Here is a 21,414-nt window from a genome sequence, read left to right as displayed (position 1 = left end):
CCTAAATCGAAACATCAAAAAAAAGCCTACAGCACCTAGTATACCCAGGCTGTCTCCCATCCAGGTACTAACCAGGCCCAAACCTGCTTAACTTCTGAGATCTGATGGAGCAGGGGAGAGACAAAAAATGTTGTGTACCCCTTGTAAAGTTAATCTCTCATAACCATAATAGTACTAACAGAGTGAAGCATGTAAACTAACCAATAAAATACACGTAAGAATCGACATTACACCTGGAGAAACTAATTGCTGTTTGCAAAGAATAATATATTATTGAAAACAAACGAGTCATACTAACATAGAACTGTGATAATATATATTTGATTAAATAAGTGTGTGTATTTGTGCTTATGTTGAAAGTCTTTTCGTGGCAAAAGAGAATGAAGATGGTGAGTAAAATGGCACTTATTTGTACACTTTTGCTAGGTAACATTTAACGGGGAAAATTAGAATAGTGGGAGGTAAACAGAAGGGCTAAAATTCTAAATCTAATTTCTTTTATGTTTATTCTTGCATTAGTTCCCATTGAGGCCTGCACGGCCTAGTCTGAAAATTGGCTGTTTTACTGAATCAATGGCAAAACTCTGGAAAAAGATGGCCCCCACGCATGCGTTGTGCGCGAGCAGTGTGAACGAACGGCCTATGTTCGGAGCGAGAGATGTCAAGGTCAGCTTGGCCTATGTGCAGGAAATGTGCCAAAGGATGCCTGCATCTAAAAGCTTGAGAAAGGAGATTTAACAAATAAAATTATGAACAAATGATACAAGGAATGAATGACTAGTACAAATTTGAGATGATGTTGTGAGAAAGTACTGGAGAGTGACATGGCTAAAATTTAAACTGGTTTGAACAAGGAGTACATGAAGTGATCATCACCACCCCTCTAATAGACCAATCAGAAATGACTGTGGACCCTAAGAAAAAGGGCATAAAAGAGATTGCGCGAAAGAGAAGAGGTTGGCTCCAGGAATTTTATTTTGCAACACGACATGCTGTCGGTTTGAACAATTTTATGGTGCTAGAGACTTTGAAATATTTTTGGACTTTAACTTTGATGGAGCAGAGAAGATGATCGATTGCAGAGATTTTATATCAGAAGGGAGGCATTGAGGAGAATAGAGAGACAGACAGCTTGGGAACCTGTTAATGCAACTCAGTCATTCGCCTATGACTGATTGGTAATATGTTTTTCTAATTTTATTTCTTCCTTAACATGTACTAAATAAATGCTTACATTTTTCTTGTCTAATGAATATGCAAATTCTTTTCCTAAATGAAATGGATAATCTACTGAAATTTTAAACTCGAGTTTGTTTTTATTAATTTAATAAAGACATGACAGAATTAAACATTAACAGTCATAAGGAACACTGGGATTAAGCTTTTCTTATTTGCCATCAACTGACGTCTACTAATTGGTCAATCAAACGAATAGCGGAGTACCTTGATGTATGGTTTTCCTCTTAACAGGTGAAATGATATTTTGAAGTGTATATAATGTACAACGTATAGATCTTAGGTACCCTGCTAACCAGCAGCTCCACCTTTCTTTCACCTATTCAGGAGCAGTGCAATGTGGGAATGTGTGACTCGTGGTGCTATGGGCCCCACCGATGAGTAAAGATAAAAATGTGCTCCTTGGGCTCTTAGCCTTACTCAATCGACTTCAGTACTGGCCACACACAGCAAGCCAGTCAAGCCACTCTGACTCACCAAAAGTGAAACAAAACCAAAAAAAAGCCTACAACACCTTGTATTCCCAGGCGGTCTCCCATCCAGGTACTAACCAGGCCCGACCCTGCTTAACTTCTGAGATTAGACAAGATCAGGTGCATTCAGGGTTGTATGGCTGTAGGTTCTAAGAACACTGACTTTGGGGCTCTTAGCCTTACTCATTCGAATTTAGTACTGGCTTAGCTGGATCAGATTTCTTGGTAGCAGAGGTCTGGTTACTATAGGTCAGTTTGGAGATTATTGATGTTTTATGTTTAACACTATATATTGAGTTTGTATTACGTTATATGTAGTCAGAATTTAAAGACTTCCAGGAAGTAGGAAGTTGGTTGACCTGTATGTAGGCAGGGGGAAACATATGGCAAGTGCAGTCAAACAGTGCACTGTTTGGGTTCCGAGTGGTAACAGTGTCGTATGTTATTGTTTTAGACATTTTCCGTATGAAAGTGGTGAATGTATAGCAAAGGCCACCTGTGAAATTTCAGTCTTAAGAACAGGAGTCAATTGTGTACTCTGAATTACGCTTATCCCTGGGAGAGTAATAGGTTTTCACCTAATCTTGAAAGAAGGGTAAAGTAGAGGGAAGTGCTGCTTTATCGGCTAAACGAAATTCTGTGGTAGGGAAGAGGTAAGCGCGCACAGAATTCTTGTGAGTTTGAACAAACTATCTCTTTGGTTTTAGTGAGACAGACAATGAGAAAATATTGTATGTGGTAAATAACAAGTGTAGGTAGTGTGAAATACATAAATATTGTGGTGATATATTTTGTAAAGGAGGGGTCAGCAGAAGCAGGAGTAGAGCTGACATCAGCAAGAGTCGCGCTGGGAAAGGTTCACGTGACTGTTACATATACAGTTCTGATTGGTGCATTACTGTGAGATTTGCTAGGATAGGTCAGTAAGATTGTGACGTAAACTGCACTGATTGGTGCGTTGGTGTGAGACACGCTGAGATAGGACAGAATATCAGGACGGATTGAAAAGAAGTGTACAATCTTATTGAGAGAGAAATATCCGTGAAGATAGATTACTATTATTAGCAAGACAGGGAGAAACCTTCATGGTTTAAGAAAATCAAGAATATGTATAAAAAGGACAAAGAAATAGTCACAAGAGAAGGAAAATTACTTCCTCCACCGCAAACGGCAGCATCATACATGACGACGAAATATGGCTATAATACTTGCATATGGTTCGAAAACTGGGCGAAATACACAAAAGACGATAGAGTATTGGCATTTCCAGAAACGGGTTCGTTTAGCACAGCAGTATTATGAAATTTAAGAGAAAAAATGATTAAACTTGAGCTGAGACCTAGGCCAACACAATTTGAAGCTCTAATCGAATGGGAGGATGAGATGTATGAAAAAGAGATTCCAAGATGTAAACGAAAGACGAGGCAATTTGAGAGGATATTGGGTAACTATGCATGAGAGTAGAATGAGAAGATGGAGGTGTGCTGGTATGTGGGATGGTCTGTATCCAGTACGAACAGTAGATAAAACTGTAGGGAGAAAATGTACTGAGAAAAGAAATCATCAAGTATCAGAAAGGAGTGGCTGTGGAATGAGTGATATGGAGGATGAGGTGCTGGAAAGCATTTTGAAAAGAAAACCCCCACCATATCAGTCAACTTCTGCAGCCATGACTCCAAATGCAACACCAATGGAGATTGGACTAACAGATACCCCAAAAAGACACCTAGAAGTAAAACATACCCCTGAAAAGCAAGAATTAGTACAGATTGAAAATCAAGTACCTCAGAATTAGAAAGATCAACCAAAGATTTGACCGAGAAAATTATAGAATTACCTAAAAATGTAGAAGCTGTAACTGTACCCGTAACAATAGGTCCTGTAATACCAGTTTCTGAAAAAAAGTAAATAGAAGAGCATTCGTTAACTATTCCTTTAAATTGTAGTATGCAAAAAGTAAGAGAAAAGATTTACCCAGATCTGAATGAAACCAAGAGTACAATTAGAACACCACCATCAGATTTAACTATGAATCATAGTCCAATATATTGGATTCCTATGGGAACAGAATCAGCAACTGAGACTCCGGAGAAAAGTTTAGCTAGCGTAGATTTGACTAAAACTCCAGTAGGGCCAACAGCTGAAGAACTAAATGATTGGGTTAAAACATTACAAAAGAAATATTCGGAGCATAAACTTTTAGATGTAGTCAGATTAAAGATAGATATGAAAGAATTGATTATTGGAACCATTGGGACAGAAATGTAAAGGGTATATTACATGTAGTTAGCCCAAAATGTGGTTTACTCGTTCTAACTAGACAGAAAGAGACAGGAACAGAACAGTTTCCTTCCCGACACAGCACGAGCAGAGGGTAGGTCATAGACGCAACCGAAGAGGGAGACAAATTGTTTCCTCCACTTACCTGCCAACTGTTGTCGAAGGGGCCCAGTCCTAGAACTAACGGGGTTGGGTTAGGGTAAAACTATAAAGAGTACCTTTCAACGCATAGACGTTGCACACCTTGAAGATAAAGGTACAGCGGGTCACGGGCTATAGGCCTGGCACCTGCTATAACAAACTGAATTTGTTTATTATCATAATTTTTGTTTGGTCCTGAAGAAGTGCGATTAGATCCGTTAGGGACCACTAGACGCGCGAAACATGTCGACCTAATTTCTTTCCCCACTTGAGCACTTACCCTGAGAGTAGCGGTTAGCTACACAACTGCCCCTTTTTTATATATTTTCTATAGGGCACTCCAGGGTCCACCCCATTTTAATTGACTACCCAGACCCCTGAATAAATCTGGTTTGAGGGTACTGTGTGGTCATTTTAATTTTCCCACACTCACCATTCCAGCTAGGCCCCCGGACCCACATTCACAACTGTGGCATCTCCAAAAAGAACTTCACTAAAGAGCCCCCCTGAGGGGCCCGTGAGGGACTGCAGCGCCACCCACACGAGAAGCTACGCCCGATGATGATTCAGGGCACTCGTAAGGTTGTCTGAGGGCACTAGGTTACCAAGGAGAAGTACTCACACTACACCAAAAAGAATTCCTTCCCCAACCTACCTGGGAGTTAACCAGTAACCAAACTGTTCTGTTCCTGTCTCTTTCTGTCTAGTTAGAACGAGTAAACCACATTTTGGGTCTTACTACATGTAATATATTTTTTTGAGGAACTTTATACCCTATTTGTGTTTACATATTTGACTTTGGGAGCAAGGGTACTGGACCTCACCTTTCTACATTCCTTTTTCATATTTAAGCTCCCCATCCCCCCTCTACTAGAGTTCACAGAAAATTTAAAAACATCAGGATGCACTGATATTCATGAGTAAAAGTATAACTTGGAGAGTTAAAAATCTACATGATAAATTAGAAGAAACCGCAACCGAATTAGGGATAGAATTTGGAAAAATAAAATTGTTACAGAAACCTTACCGAGTGGATTTCACTGAGAAAGACATAGATAATTTGAACACAGCAGGAAGATTAACTCAGATAAGAATGAACTGTATTGCTAAGGAAATGGGGAGATGTAGATCGATGGAGAAGTAGGTGGACATAGAAAAAGAGGCCAATGATAAAATATCCTTAGCTTTCCCTGTTAAAGAAAATGAATCTATAGTAGCAAGAGAATATCCCATGAGAGAAATACCAGGAGGAGGATATGTACATGTGCCATGGAGTAGACAGGATAGATTGTCATTTACAGATGATTTTCCAAGATTACGAGAAAAACCTGTAGAATGGTATAGACAAGTAGACAGGTTTGTAAAGGTTTTGAAGGTGTTGAGGGAACATTTAGATGGATTGTTTGACATAGTTGTACCTGCAGATTTATGGACTGAATGTAAAATTACTGTAGATAGGCCAAAAGAAGAATATCCAAAGGATGCAAAAACAGGTGCTCCAGGTCTAGAAGTAATGAGAAAATATGACCAGGTTATAACATTTCTGAAAAATAAAACTTCACCGAAAGAGACGGATTGGTTACAAATTGATAAGACTACACAAGAACCCAAAGAATCTGTACATGTTTATTATGAAAGATTGCTTCTAGTTTTCAACCTATATAAGGGTAAGAAAATCTAAGTGAAAAGGACATGAGTCATTTTGTATATAGGTTTTTGTTTGGGTTGAGACCTGAAATAGGAGATATGATAAGACACCACATGATGTGTTGGCAGTCTAGTTCTGTGGATGATGTTTTGAGGTATGCAAAATATTGTAGTGATGATATCGAAGCTAGACAGAGTAAGCCAAAGGAAAACGCAATGTGGGCCCAAGTAAAAGTTGCAGAACAACAAGAAGCACAATTTAATAATCAGACTAATGATATGGGTAAGACAAAGTTGAAAAGTAATATGAGTAAAGGAAAAGGACAAATGAATATAGATGAGGCGGAAAAAGAAATGGCCATGCCATAATTGCGGAAAGATAGGGCACTGGAGGAACGAGTGTAAGTTACCCCCAAAGGTTAATCCGGAAAACAAATAATTGAATCCACAGGTGCATAATGAGGTCAATCAACAATCACCACCACAGCAACAGGTAGTCACACAGCAGATTCAGGTGCCACTACCAACTCTCCCACAGAGTGTTAATTGTCAGAAATACAGTGCAGGGACAGGATTCTATGGAGGAGAGCAGGTAAAAATATCGCCATGTATGACTGCTGTTCCGCAGTTTTGGCTGAGAACGGATGGAAATAAGTCAGATGAAAGTTGTTGACGGTACCTAGAAGAGGAAGTGGAGTGCGTACTTGGGGGAACTCTGGAGGTAGATCAATCTGGTCCTTTTGTGAATGGAAAGGTGAATGGTGTAAATGTTACTTTCCTAGTGGATACAGGTGCTACCCGTTCTACAGTTAGATCAGTAGAAATTCAAAACCTTCCTCCCTCTGGAGATGTAATCCAAGTTGTAGGTGTACCCAACAGACAGAATAAAACCCCACTAACACAACCGGTAGAAGTGGGAATTGGCTCTTTTAAAGAAATGCATCGCTTTATAGTATGTGACAGCAGTCCTGTAAATTTGCTTGGACGCGACATACTCTGTAAAGATTAACTGTTCCATTTATTGTTCCCCAGATGGCATTGCTTTCCAAACAGCAGATGATGATAGTCTATATAAAATGACAATGTCAATAATAGGTTCACAAAGGAGTGAAACATTCCTAGTGTTTGACAGAGAGAAGATCCCAATTGAATTAAAAGAAACAATTAAAGAGGTGTGGGACTTCACATGAGAAGAAATAGGGCTAATGAAAGGACTGAGTCCAGTAAAAATTACTGTAAAAGAAGATACCATACACCCAAATGTTCCACAATATAAATTGACACAGGAAATAATTGAAGGAGTAACTCGAGTGATTATTAAAATGATTGAACAAGGAATACTGGAAAAGATAATGAGCAGTCCATGTAATTTACCAATTATGGGGCTGAAAAAGCCAAATGGCACTTTTAGGATAGTGCAAGATTTAAGAAAGTGAACAAAATAGTCGTTCCATGTTGTCCAATTGTAACAAATCTAGCAGTGATACTATATCAAATTCCACATGATGCAGAGTGGTACACAGTTATTGAGACTTAGATTTGGACTTGCCCACGTTTTGGTGGCCTTTCCTCATCCTAAGAAACATCCTACTGGCCCCTGTCCTTGTGATGGGCACACGAAACAAAGCACACTGAACTTCATGTTAATCTGTCCCCTATTCCTGTGCCTCAGAATGGTCTATCTCAAACCTATGTTTGTAAAATATGGAATTTACAGTGTTGATGAGGCTATGAAGCTGATTTTAAATATGAACTCACCATATATATGTATTTTTACTGCTACTTTTATATGCAAATCTATTTATTTTAGGAAAAGCATGATGTTTTAAATGTTGTTCTTTTTTATGTGTATATAATGAGCTAATTGTTTTGCCTGTACGCTTTTATGGTCATTTGTATAATATGAACTGAATAAAGCTTCATGAAATGAAAGGATTTGTGTAAAGCATTCTTCAAAGTTCCACTACACCCTGATGGCCAGCCAATTTTTGCCTCTGTTTTGGCGAGCTTTTTTTTGGCATGGTGCCGAATTCCTTAACGGTATACGGAGAGTCCTTTAATTTTCAATCAGATATTGAAGAAATCATTAGAAAGTTTGAACATGCCAGAGAAATCTGTATTGGTTCAATACATTGATGACCTACTAGTGGCATCAAAGAAGCATGTATCTCTGATACTTTTGCATTGTTGAATTATTTGGCAGAAGGAGGACAAAGTGTCTCCATCAAAATTACAGTTTTGTCAGCAGGAAGTGCAATATTTAGGTCATAAGATTGGAAGAGGGGTGACAAAAGTGACCTCAGAAAGAATCAAGATTATCAGAGGGATGAATCCACCAAAGACACAGAAGCAAGTGAGAATGTTTTTGGGTATGGTTGGTTACTGTCGACAGTGGATACGTGGATTTTCGTTAATTGCAAAGCCTTTGCAAAGATTGACCAAAGGGGATGTAAAAGATCCTATAATGTTGAATGAAAAAGAGATGGAAGCATTTGAACAATTGAAAAACAGTTTATGCGAAGCACCAGCACCAGGCATGCCTGATTATGAAAAAGAATTTGTATTGCAGTGAGAGAGAAGGGTGTGCATTGTCAGTTTTGATTCAAAGGCATGGAAGAATAAGAAGACCAATTGCATATTCCTCAGCAGTTTTGGATCCAGTAGCAAGAGCATTGCCTGGATGTCAAAGCAGTAGCTGCTATGAGTGTGAGCATGGAACAGAGTGAGGGTATTGTGATGGGGTACCCTGTGAAAGTCTATGTGCCACATTCCATTGAAATTCTCTTTACCAAAACAAAAACACAGTACATGAAGAATAATCATCTGATCAGGTATGAAAAGGTGATTCTGGGTGCAGATAATGTGTCAGTTGCAAGATGCGTCAATGGGAATCCTTCCACCTTGTTGCCTGATGCTTTAGATGTGGAAGTCAAAGATGATATTGATCACAAATGTGACTGCAGGATCTCCAATCACAAATGGTGAGTTTGTGAGAATGTTACTTGAGGTGATACAGCTGCCAAAAAGTATAGCAGTGGTAAAATGTGCTGCTCACAAAAACAGAGATGATTATGTCACAGATGGCAATTCATTCGCCGATGCCATAGCCCAATACTGTGCCAGAAATAGTGCATCTATCAGTCGGGACAGAGAAAAATAACATGTTTAAGTCCTTTAATGCTTACTAACATAGTTGAGACTTGGTAGGAAGTAGGACAATTGCAAGAAGAGGCAAGTGATGAGAAAAATGACAGATGGATAAAATCAGGTTGTAGACAAAGAGAAGATCAAATTAGGGTGTATAAAGGTGAAAGACCAGTTATGCCCGATAGCATGATTTCTAATATGGCCAGAATGTACCATGGACAGGCACACATTGGCAGGGAAGCAATGTTTAGACTTTTCAGACAGACTTGGTATAATCCCAAGTTTTGTGTAATAGCGGAAAGTTTATGCCAGAGATGTCTAATATGTCAGCAATTGAATCCAGGAAGAAAAACTGTTGTGAGTCTGGGAACCATAGGACAGGAGGGAGGTCCTTTTACCAGAATGCAGTTGGACTTTATAAAGATTCCACCATGTAACCGACTAAGATACATCCTTGTGATCATTTGCTTGTTTTCACGATGGGAAGAGGTTTTCCCAACCAGGAGAAATGATGGAGTAACTGTAGCAAAACTCCTTTTAAGAGAAGTCATTCCACGGTTTGGATTTCTAGTTACAATTGAAACAGACAGAGGAAGTAACTTCCAAAATTAACTCATACAATTGATATGTGAAGTATTGGATATTCGTCAAAAACTGCATTGTGCTTACAGACCAGAGGCTTCTGGGGTAGTCTAGCAAGTTAATGGAAGAATCAAAAACAGACTGGGAAAAATGTGTTTGGCCACTGGATTTAAATGGCCTGATGCTTTGTCACTTGTTCTAATGACCTTAAGGAGCATACCAGATAGAAAAACAGGCTTAAGTCCTCATGAGATTCTGATGGGACGAGTAATGAGACAAGCATTTTTACTTGTCAACAAACTGCTATCAATAAAAGATGATATCATACTGGATTACTGTAAGGGCTTGTCTGACACGGTGACTTCTGTGTTTCACCAGGTTGGAACTGATGCGTGTACTCAGGAAAAACATTCAACTCATGATTTGAGTCCTGGAGACTGGGTACGAATAAAGGTACACAGAAGGAGAAATTGCCTGGTTCCACGCTGGGATAAACCACGTCAAGTAATTCTGATCAGCACTACCGCAGTAAAATGTGCAGATGTGAGGTAGGTACACGCTAGCCATACCATCAGAGTACCAGAAACTGAAAATCAGCATTTGGAAGTGAGCAGATACATGTTCAAACTCAGACACAGAGGAGAAAACAGACAAAACTCCAGATCAGAAAGATCGACCTGTGAGGCGACATCTGGAGATATCAAATACAAGTTCAGCATCAGAAGCAGAGACTGAAATAACTGAAATTCCAGATCTTGAAGTTCGACCTGAAAGTTGACATCTGGAAGTAACAAAAGCCAGTTTGGACAGTGAAAAGGAACGAGATAAAACCGGTGAAAGTGAGAAATCTACAAATCAAACAGAGAATTCAGCAAAAAGGAACATAGCTCTTGAAACTGGGGAAAAGGAAGTAACTCGCGATAAGGATGAGATTCCAAGTACCAGTTATGGAGAAGTTCCTTGTGAAAGAACTGAATTAACGAGAGAAAACCAGGATTCAGTAGTTGAACTGGAAATCATAAAGTTAAAAATAGGAGGAAGTGAAATAAGGTCTGAAACGGAGTCTGATGAAAGTGAAGGAGGAACAGCTTTGAGAAAGAGTCCCAGAAAAAGAGCTTGGAAAGTTGAACGAGAAATAATAGAGCCTGTGATTAAAAAGCCAAGGAAAGGAGACAATTGGCCTACAGAAATTAAAGGCCTAAAGTAGAAGTTGATAAATGTAAATGGAGATCAAAGAGAACAAGTGAATTAAATAAGTCAAGAAAGTACAAAAAGAAGGAAATAAATAAATTTTGCAAAGATCAAAGAGAGTAAGGAATCCAAATTAAAAATATAATTCACCTGACTGGATCTATATAGCTTTGCCTGATGTACAAGAAGTTGAAAGCAGTCAAGAGATCCAAAGTGATTCTGGTGAGTGATAAAGGCAATAGAAAATGAGCTGTGCTTAAATTAAAAATCAAGGATGACAAATTGAGAGAAAAGTCAACAAAATTAAAGAACAGAGACATATTCAACCAAAGGATTTTAAAGGAGACATATTTTCATGTGCAAAGTGAAAAGACATTATAAAGGAGGATACATTGTGAAGAGTACTTATTGGAAAAAAATATACATGCCTGTAAAGGATACTAGTAGATCGAAGTGTAGTGTTTTGCGTAAATGGTGTAGAATGTGGTTAACTTGCACAGGTTTGTTAATGCTTATATGGCTCATTTTAGCAATATTAATTCAATTTTATCCGAATTTTGAACATTCATATGGAGAACAAGGTTACAGCAAGAGTGAAAAGATACATGATTTAAAGAATAATGTAGAACTTGTAGATAAAACTGAGCTTCACAAAGATAGATCTATTAATGATTTTTCAAAGAATGTTTTTGTTAGAATATTGAGAGAGTATGTTGAAACGATGGATGCACAAGACTGCTACGTTTGTATGCAGTTACCTGCATCGGAAGGAGTGACATATCATCACCTTCCTTTGACTTATGGAATGACTTGTAGTGTAATAGCTAGTTTGTTTTACAAAACAGGTAAATTAGAATACTATTATTCTGATGTGGATGGCATTTTTGCTAAAGTTCCTGTAATACGTGGAATGAACAAAGTGAAACCTGCTAAAGTTTTAGGTGAATTTTTCTTAGAAACTAGAGAATTAACTATAGAGTTTGTTTTCAGAAATAACAACTTGTAAATTAAAAAAGGAGAAGGCATTTTTGGACATGGCGTAAGACAGGAGAATTGTATATCAGAGAAAAGCAACTGCTAGTAAAATGAAACTACCCTCATTTAAATTTGATGAAGAAAATCATGTAAAAAGTGATGCTAATGTAGCATTGGGAATAGATCTTACCCAACACGGAAACATGTGTATTCGACGAGACAATACTGTGTATGATAATTATTTTGTGGGAGCAAGTGATTGTAATGACACCTATAGAATTATTGGGGGATGGGGATTTAAAGGGGAAAATTATCCTGTTTTTCCTGGAATTTATTTTACATGTGGAAACAAAGCTTACTATAGATTGCCTGATCATTGGTATGGGACTTGCTACATGGGGCTGGTCTTTCCCAAAAATGTTCATGTAGATAGAGGAACTAATGGAATTCATGGGATAGGTAAGCCATTAACACGTAGAAGAAGAGAAAGTTTCCTAGAGATAGTAGGCAATATTTTTGGAGCATTGATATCAGCAGGGGGTATATCACTTAATGCAAACAAAATTAGAAAAATATCACCAATAGTAGATCGTTTATCAACAAATACTGCCAGAGGATTTTTAATGGTAAATACTGAAATGGTTGCCATTAGAGATGTGGTGATGCAAAATAGACTTGCTCTTGATATGTTACTAGCAAAAGAAGGAGTCTGTGGAATATTGAAAGTGCAACATTGTTGTACATATATACCTGACAAAAGTCAGAACATTCAAAGATATATTAGAAATATTACTACATTTCATAAAGAAATTATTCCACTGGAGGTTGATGGTGCTTTAGAGAAACTAGGTAAGAGTTTTTCTAATGTAAAGAAGTGATTTGCAGAAATAGATAGTACATTAGTAGGAAAAATACTAATACCAGTAACTAGGGTGTGTCTGTATTAGAAAAAGAAAAGCTAAAAGAAAATTAAAAATAAATATAGAAAAGAATAAGCAAAGAGAACGTGAGATGGAAGAAATTGAGCTAGAAGAGCCTAAAGAATGTATGAAAATTCAAAAGGACGAAATATGAGGGATACTAAAGTCTAAACTGAAGAACCTGAAATATGTTCTTAGAAAATTTTGTTGGGATGATTTGTGGTGATAAATCAACAAAGGTGGGAGTTGATGAAGCAGGGGAGAGACAAAATGTTTTGTGTACCCCTTGTAAAGTTAATTTCTCATAACCATAATAGTACTAACAGAGTGAAGCATGTAAACTAACCGACAAAATACACGTAAGAATCAACATTACACGTGGGGAAACTAATTGCTGTTAGCAAAGAATAATATACTAATGAAAATAAGCGAGTCATACAAACATAGAGCGGTGATAATATATATTTGATTAAATAGGTGTGTGTATTTGTGCTTATGTTAAAAGTCTTTTTGTGGCAAAAGAGAATGCAGATGGTGAGTAAAAGGATGCTTATTTGTATGCTTTTTCTAGGTAACATTTAACGGGGAAAATTAGAATAGTGGGAGGTAAACAGAAGGGCTAAAATTCTAAATCTAATTTCTGTTATGTTTATTTTCGCATTAGTTCCCATTGAGGCCTGCGCGGCCTAGTCTGAAAGATGGCTGTTTTTCTGAACCAATGGCAAAACTGCAGAAAAAGATGGCCCCTACGCATGCGTTGTGTGCGAGCAGTGTGAACGGACGACCTATGTTTGGAGTGAGCGATGTCCAGGTCAGCTTGGCCTATGAGCAGGAAATGTGCCAAGGATGCCTGCATCTAAAAGTGTGAGAAAGGAGATTCAACAAAGACAATGATGAAAAAATGATACAAGGAATGAATGACAAGCACAAATTTTAGATGATGTCGTGAGAAAGCACTGGAGAGTGACATGGCTAAATTTGAAACTGGTTTGAATAAGGAGTACATGAGGTGATCATCACCACCACTCTAATGGACCAATCCGAAATGACTGTGGACCCTAAAAGTTTCAATTTTAAGTTAGATAGTTAGAGGAAAAGGGTATAAAAGAGCTTGCGCGAAAGAGAGAAGAGGTTGGCTCCATGGATTTTATTTTGCACCACGACATGCTGTCGGTTTAAACAATTTTATGGTGCTACAGACTTTGAAGGGAGGCATTGAGGAGAATAGAGACAGACAGCTTGGGAACCTGTTAATGCAATCAGTCATTCGCCTATGACTGATTGGTAATATATTTTTCTAATTTTAATTCTTCCTTAACATGTACTAAATAAATGCCTACATTTTGCTTGTCTAATGAATATGCAAATTCTTTTCCTAAATGAAATAGATATACTATTGTTTTTATTAATTTAATAAAGTCATGACAGAATTAAACATGAACAGTTATAGAGAATACTGTGATTGAGCTGGTCTTAATCGCCATCAACTGACTTCTACTAGTTTGTCCATTGACCGAATAGCAGAGTACCTTGATGTATGGTTTTTCTCTTAACAGGTTAAATGATATTTTGAAGTGTATATAATGTATAAATTATAGATCTTAGGTACCCCGCTAACCAGCAGCTCGCCTTCCTTTCACTTATTCAGGAGCAGTGCAATGTTTGAATGTGTGACTCTTGGTGGTATGGGCCCCACTGATGAGTAAAGATAAAAATGTGCTCCTGGGTTGAGGGGGGATGAGTATTGAGGGTTGTTGGAGAGCTTAGCTGGATCAGATCAGACGAGATCAGGTGCTTTCAGGGTGGTATGGCCGTAGGCTCTAAGAACACTGACTTATGGGCTCATTCGACTTCCGTACTGGCCACACACAGCAAGCCAGTCAAGCCACTCTGACTCACCAAAAGCGAAACAAAACAAAAAAAAGCCTACAGCACCTTGTATTCCCAGGCGGTCTCCCATCCAGGTACTAACCAGGCCCGACCCTGCTTAACTTCTGAGATCAGACAAGATCAGGTGCTTTCAGGGTGGTATGGCCGAAGGATCTAAGAACACTGACTTTGGGACTCTTAGACTTATTCATTCAACTTCACACACAGCAAGCGAGACAAGCCACCCTGACTCACCTAAAGCGCAAAAAAAAAAAATTAAAAGCCTACTGCACTTGGTATTCCCAGGCGGTCTCCCAGCCAGGTACTAACCAGGCCCGACCCTGCTTTACTTCTGAGATCAGACGTCTTACGGTGGAATGGAATCGGCTCAATGAACACTGATATGTCAATTGTAGCAGTTGCTAATGCTGGCTGCTGGCTGCCACTATTCAACATCTTTTGAAGTGTGATCTTGTAGCCATTTATCACCTTTCAAACAGGGGGGCACAATTAATAATCTTCCCATTGGCCCTAGTGAAAAATCCTATAAATGTGGGTAGATCTATAATGTACAAATTAGCAAATGTATGCACTCTCTATGAAACATAGTACCATTCCAATCACCTGCTCCCAGAAATTACTTACTGGTTTATGTAACCCAGTTTCAACTAGACTTCAAACTCTAACTGCTCAAATTACAGTTGCTCCTTCTGCAATAAGATATTTTGAGTAAAATGCTACATTGAACCTTGGTGCTAAATTCATGCGTTAGGAAATGTAGGGTGACTAACATCACAGAATATAAAGTAGATCATTTAAATTCCCAAAACATGGCGTGTTTTCTGATACTTCCCCTTTACAAAAAATAAGCCAACAGAGAGCTTGGCTCAGTGATCACATTTAGTGTAAAGATATTTTTTGATTATTTGCAAAGGCGACTTATGTACTTAGGATATTTTTGCAATTATGAGGAACACTGATAAATATTGTGGAATTACAGTGAGGAAATCTTTTAGGGAGCATGTTTGCATCCAGGAAACAAACATTAAATTGGGGTAGCCAAGGGTAAAACCTGTGAACCTGGAAGGCCTTTTACTGCCATTGCATAACCCCTTGAACGTTGACATTACTCTTTGGTACCACTGGTAATTCTCAGGTAACATGAATTAAAAAATAGAATCAGAAAGTAAACATGGCTTCAGTAACACTTTTGTTTCCTGTTTTCGACTCCTTGACTTTCTCCTAACCCAGCAGCCACAATGCGGAGGCTATTGAGGGGCTAAAGATGGTACATGAAGTTAAGCTAGTGATGCTTTCAGCAGTATAGATCACGTATTTTCATCTTTCCTACCTCTTGCATTTTTATCGATCAATGCCTATGCAGACAAACAATGAGACTATACCCTACATTCATTGGTTAATATTTCACAGTGGAAGTTTGAATGATTGTGAGCACTTTTTAGGTCTCGCCTGTCGATGCGCATGCGCATCGAGCTTGCGAGCCTATTGCGGCTTAAACAACCTTTAACTAAGAAGCAAGGAATCGTGGCGATTCCTTGCAGTGCCCGTGACTTTTAAGCTCAATGCGCATGTGCATTGAGCTTAAAAGCGCGTGCACAGCCGCAATCGCCGTCTGTTCCCTCAGCCGCATTCCTCCGACACCTTTTGAAGTGAAGCTTAGCTTCACTTCAAAGGCCCGGCTTCTTAACACCCACATGCCGCTCTCCCCGCTCCGCCCCCTCCCCTGCCCGCCTTGTGCATGTTGCATCATCACACAACTTCTCTTCACGCCGTTCCTGCTTGCAGCTACCCACCCCCTCCCCTGCCCGCCTTTTGCTTCTTAACACCCACATGCCGCTCTCCCCGCTCCGCCCCCTCCCCTGCCCGCCTTGTGCATGTTGCATCATCACACAACTTCTCTTCACGCCGTTCCTGCTTGCAGCTACCCACCCCCTCCCCTGCCCGCCTTGTGCATGTTGCATCATCACACAACTTCTCTTCACGCCGTTCCTGCTTGCAGCTACCCATCTTTCGCTCTTTAATTACCTCTGCTTTTAAGGTCTCTCCCCAGCATAGACGAAGATAAGATAAGTAAGCCACTGTAAGCTACCGGTTTACCGCTGCTTGCACCCGGTTCACTGCTGGTGGCATCCGAGCAGGGCGACACTCGCCATTCATTGACGGTGCTCCCTCTCTGCGGTACCTACCCGACTCTGCTTAGCCAGGGCAGAGTTAAAGGCTTGCGCTTGACAGGGCACATTTGCCCTGTGCGTTCTTCAATGCCCGGGGCTTTCTTCAAGGGGTCTGCAGTACACAGTGCTCAGAAAAAAAACTGCTGTGTGGTGTGCTTTATGCAAATTACATGTTTGCAATGCACACATTGTCTTTACAAATATCTTTCTAGTTTCTGGCTTGTTTTCGTTGCTGTGGAGTCTACACGGTGTGAGATTGTGACTAGTGGTCATGCAGCAGAAAGCAGGACAATTTTCACTGAGTGCCAGTCTCCGCAGTCCATCTCGGCGCTCGTAAGTGACCTCATGTGTCCTTGCTTGAGGAGTTTTGTGATGGTAGTCTCTCAGTGACATGCGTTTGATGGTCTCTTCTTCCTGTCTCGCTTCTGTGTATATCTTTCCCGATGTCTGATGGCTCAGTGGCCTAATTTTCAAACTCAGGAATGTTTTTCCCAGTGCCACAAATTCACGTCTTAGTCAGATCGCTGACTCTTTAATTCTTATACCTCAATGTTCCTTTTTTTTAATCAACCTTATGTTTCATTGAACACCTATATTTTAAGCACCAAGATACCACAAAGGGGGGACATGTGCTTTACAATTACACATCACGTTGGCGTGTACAATTTTTTTCTCTCCACACTTCTCTTTTCTTCTCAGACTTTGCAGTCTCCTGCCTGTCCCAGATCCGTACCCTGCATCTGCCCCACTTTCTTTCTTGCTTGCATTTATTGCAGCTCTCTCCGCCCGTCCTTTCTTTACTCATTCGTTACTACCGTGATCTCTTGCTCTCCACCGCCTTTCACCCCCCACTCTAGTAATATCTACTTCTGTTCTCATTCTGTCTATGCTCCAGCACTCACTCACCCCCTCTCCCCATTCCTGCTCTAATTCTTCCTTCCCCCATTTCACTTTCGCTGCTCCCCTCTTCTCTTCCTTTCTCTCCTTTCCTCTTCCTCCTCTTGCCCACCTTCCTCTCCCTAATGCTTCTCCTCTTCGCCTCTTCTGCTCCTTTCTCTCTTGTCCTCTTCCTCCCCCCCCATCTTCCTTTTCTCTCTCCCACCGCCTTTCCTAGTTCCTCTTCCTGTGAATTCTTTGCATTCCTTCCCTGACTGTGCCGTCTGTCCTTGGACATTGTAGTTCTCTCAGCAGATGGACAACCAGTTTTGCAGTCCCCCAGCCCCAATACCAGAATCCTGTGGGGGAAATCCACACTAGGCTGCGTGATGTGGCTGATGCCCAGAGCCCTACCGGGGATTCAACCTGCCCCAGGATTTCCTCAGGAGTCTGAAGGGGACAATGCAGCGGCAGAGCTATTGCATTATTGATTGAGTGGTGATTCAGCCTTGTTTTTCCCTGTTGCCCAGATGTATATAATACACACAGGCATCTGTGAAATGCTGCCTTTCTCCCACGCTGCAGCTGTCTTTTATACAGTTATTATCGCATTGACCACAAGTGACCAGATCATTGCACTCCACAACACAATTCCCTTACACACCACAATTCCCCTATATACCACATACAGCCAGTCCCAGCCTCTTTCACTCTCTCTTCCAACTCTCTCCCCCCTCTCCATTTACTTACACAAATCTCGCAGAAACCCTAAGCAGCAGTGCCCGCACTACCAATCCTTCTGTTATGCCACATCTCTCAGCTTACATATTCCTTCGCTCTTTCTTTTACTCTCCACGTTTCTGCCTCTTTCACTCTCTCTTCCAACTCTCTCCCCCCTCTCCATTTACTTACACAAATCTCGCAGATACCCCAAGCAGCAGTGCCCGCACTACCAATCCTTCTGTTATGCCACATCTCCCAGCTTACAGATTCGCACTTTCTTTTCCTATCAACGTTTCTGCCTCTTTCACTCTCTCTTACAACTCTCTCCCCCCTCTCCATTTACTTACACAAATCTCGCAGATACCACAAGCAGCAGTGCCCGCACTACCAAGCCTTCTGTTATGCCACATCTCTCAGCTTACATAGTCCTTCGCTCTTTCTTTTACTCTCCACGTTTCTGCCTCTTTCACTCTCTTCCAACTCTCTCCCCCCTCTCCATTTACTTACACAAATCTCGCAGATACCCCAAGCAGCAGTGCCCGCACTACCAATCCTTCTGTTATGCCACATCTCTCAGCTTACATATTCCTTCGCTCTTTCTTTTACTCTCCACGTTTCTGCCTCTTTCACTCTCTTCCAACTCTCTCCCCCCTCTCCATTTACTTACACAAATCTCGCAGATACCCCAAGCAGCAGTGCCCGCACTACCAATCCTTCTGTTATGCCACATCTCTCAGCTTACATATTCCTTCGCTCTTTCTTTTACTCTCCAAGTTTCTGCCTCTTTCACTCTCTCTTCCAACTCTCTCCCCCCTCTCCATTTTCTTACACAAATCTCGCAGATACCCCAAGCAGCAGTGCCCGCACTACCAATCCTTCTGTTATGCCACATCTCTCAGCTTACAGATTCCTTCGCTCTTTCTTTTACTCTCCACGTTTCTGCCTCTTTCACTCTCTCTTCCAACTCTCTCCCCCCTCTCCATTTACTTACACAAATCTCGCAGATACCCCAAGCAGCAGTGCCCGCACTACCAATCCTTCTGTTATGCCACATCTCTTAGCTTACAGATTCCTTCGCTCTTTCTTTCTCTCCACGTTTCTGCCTCTTTCACTCTCTCTTCCAACTCTCTCCCCCTCTCCATTTACTTACACAAATCTCGCAGATACCCCAAGCAGCAGTGCCCGCACTACCAATCCTTCTGTTATGCCACATCTCTCAGCTTACATATTCCTTCGCTCTTTCTTTTACTCTCCACGTTTCTGCCTCTTTCACTCTCTCTTCCAACTCTCTCCCCCCTCTCCATTTACTTACACAAATCTCGCAGAAACCCTAAGCAGCAGTGCCCGCACTACCAATCCTTCTGTTATGCCACATCTCTCAGCTTACATATTCCTTCGCTCTTTCTTTTACTCTCCACGTTTCTGCCTCTTTCACTCTCTCTTCCAACTCTCTCCCCCCTCTCCATTTACTTACAAAAATCTCGCAGATACCCCAAGCAGCAGTGCCCGCACTACCAATCCTTCTGTTATGCCACATCTCTCAGCTTACATATTCCTTCGCTGTTTCTTTTACTCTCCACGTTTCTGCCTCTTTCACTCTCTCTTCCAACTCTCTCCCCCCTCTCCATTTACTTACACAAATCTCGCAGAAACCCTAAGCAGCAGTGCCCGCACTACCAATCCTTCTGCTATGCCACATCTCTCAGCTTACATATTCCTTCGCTCTTTCTTTTACTCTCCACGTTTCTGCCTCTTTCACTCTCTCTTCCAACTCTCTCCCCCTCTCCATTTACTTACACAAATCTCGCAGATACCCCAAGCAGCAGTGCCCGCACTACCAATCCTTCTGTTATGCCACATCTCTCAGCTTACAGATTCCTTCGCTCTTTCTTTTACTCTCCACGTTTCTGCCTCTTTCACTCTCTTCCAACTCTCTCCCCCCTCTCCATTTACTTACACAAATCTCGCAGATACCCCAAGCAGCAGTGCCCGCACTACCAATCCTTCTGTTATGCCACATCTCTCAGCTTACATATTCCTTCGCTCTTTCTTTTACTCTCCACGTTTCTGCCTCTTTCACTCTCTCTTCCAACTCTCTCCCCCTCTCCATTTACTTACACAAATCTCGCAGATACCCCAAGCAGCAGTGCCCGCACTACCAATCCTTCTGTTATGCCACATCTCTCAGCTTACAGATTCGCACTCTTTTCCTCTCAACGATTCTGCCTCTTTCACTCTCTTACAACTCTCTCCCCCCTCTCCATTTACTTACACAAATCTCGCAGATACCCCAAGCAGCAGTGCCCGCACTACCAATCCTTCACACACGCAACGCCACTCACACACGCAACGCCACTCACACACGCTACGCCACTCACATACGCAACGCCACTCACACACGCAACGCCACTCACACACGCAACGCCACTCACACACGCCACTCATCCGCGCAACGCCACTCATCCACGCAACGCCACTCATCCACGCAACGCCACTCATCCATTTGCAAAAAGAAAAATGTCTAACTATTCTATTGCGAGACCTATTGCATTTCCAATGCTTGTTAGATATATGTTTTCATCAGAGCATCTTCCGAATAAATCTATCGCCCACAATATAAATAGATACTCTAACAAATTGGGTTTTTAGTTGAGTGACGAGAGCCCCTCTCAAGTAATAAACACAATCCTTGTCAGGTTGAATACACGAAAGTCACTAAATAAACCTATGATTAACTATCTGGCAGCTTGCCATGAAAGCAGTGAAGCTTAACTTATTGACAACGTGTAAAGAATCATGGAGTACTATTATTAAAGTAAAAACAATACAAGAAAAATCCCAAAACAATTTAGAAAAATGAAGTGCATTTTAAGAAACAAAATGACAAATTGAAAAAAAGACAATAAGTAGGACCAAATTATGAATTTTTACAGTTGTAGGTTTCAATAGTGCCAAAAAGCACAAAGTGACACTCACGGCTAAGTTATCTGGTCGCGCTGGACTCGGTTACAGTCACAAGTTCAAGGCTACCATAATGGAATGCGAGTCAGATACAGGGACCACGTTTGTGGAGAGTTTACCTTCTAATTTAGTCCACTTTGATGTGAGAAGCCTCAGTCTGAGATTGCATAGGTGGGGGACCACTGGAAGAACATAGTTGGA

General features: G+C 40.8%; 1 non-coding gene and 1 pseudogene across 1 annotated transcript; both read right to left on the bottom strand.

Moving 5' to 3' along the window:
- Positions 1-1,738: 1,738 nt before the first annotated feature.
- Positions 1,739-1,857, bottom strand: LOC144779407 (5S ribosomal RNA; annotated as a pseudogene).
- A 12,658-nt stretch (positions 1,858-14,515) lies between these two features.
- LOC144777124 (5S ribosomal RNA) lies at positions 14,516-14,634 on the bottom strand. The gene has a single exon (XR_013600594.1). It is a non-coding gene; the product is annotated as a 5S ribosomal RNA (ribosomal RNA).
- Between the last annotated feature and the right edge of the window lie 6,780 nt (positions 14,635-21,414).

This window comes from Lissotriton helveticus, chromosome 1_1, assembly GCF_964261635.1.
Source record: "Lissotriton helveticus chromosome 1_1, aLisHel1.1, whole genome shotgun sequence".
NCBI classification, from domain to species: Eukaryota; Metazoa; Chordata; class Amphibia; order Caudata; family Salamandridae; genus Lissotriton; species Lissotriton helveticus.
Note: the sequence above shows the minus strand (reverse complement) of the source record. Positions and strands in the feature narration are given on the sequence as shown.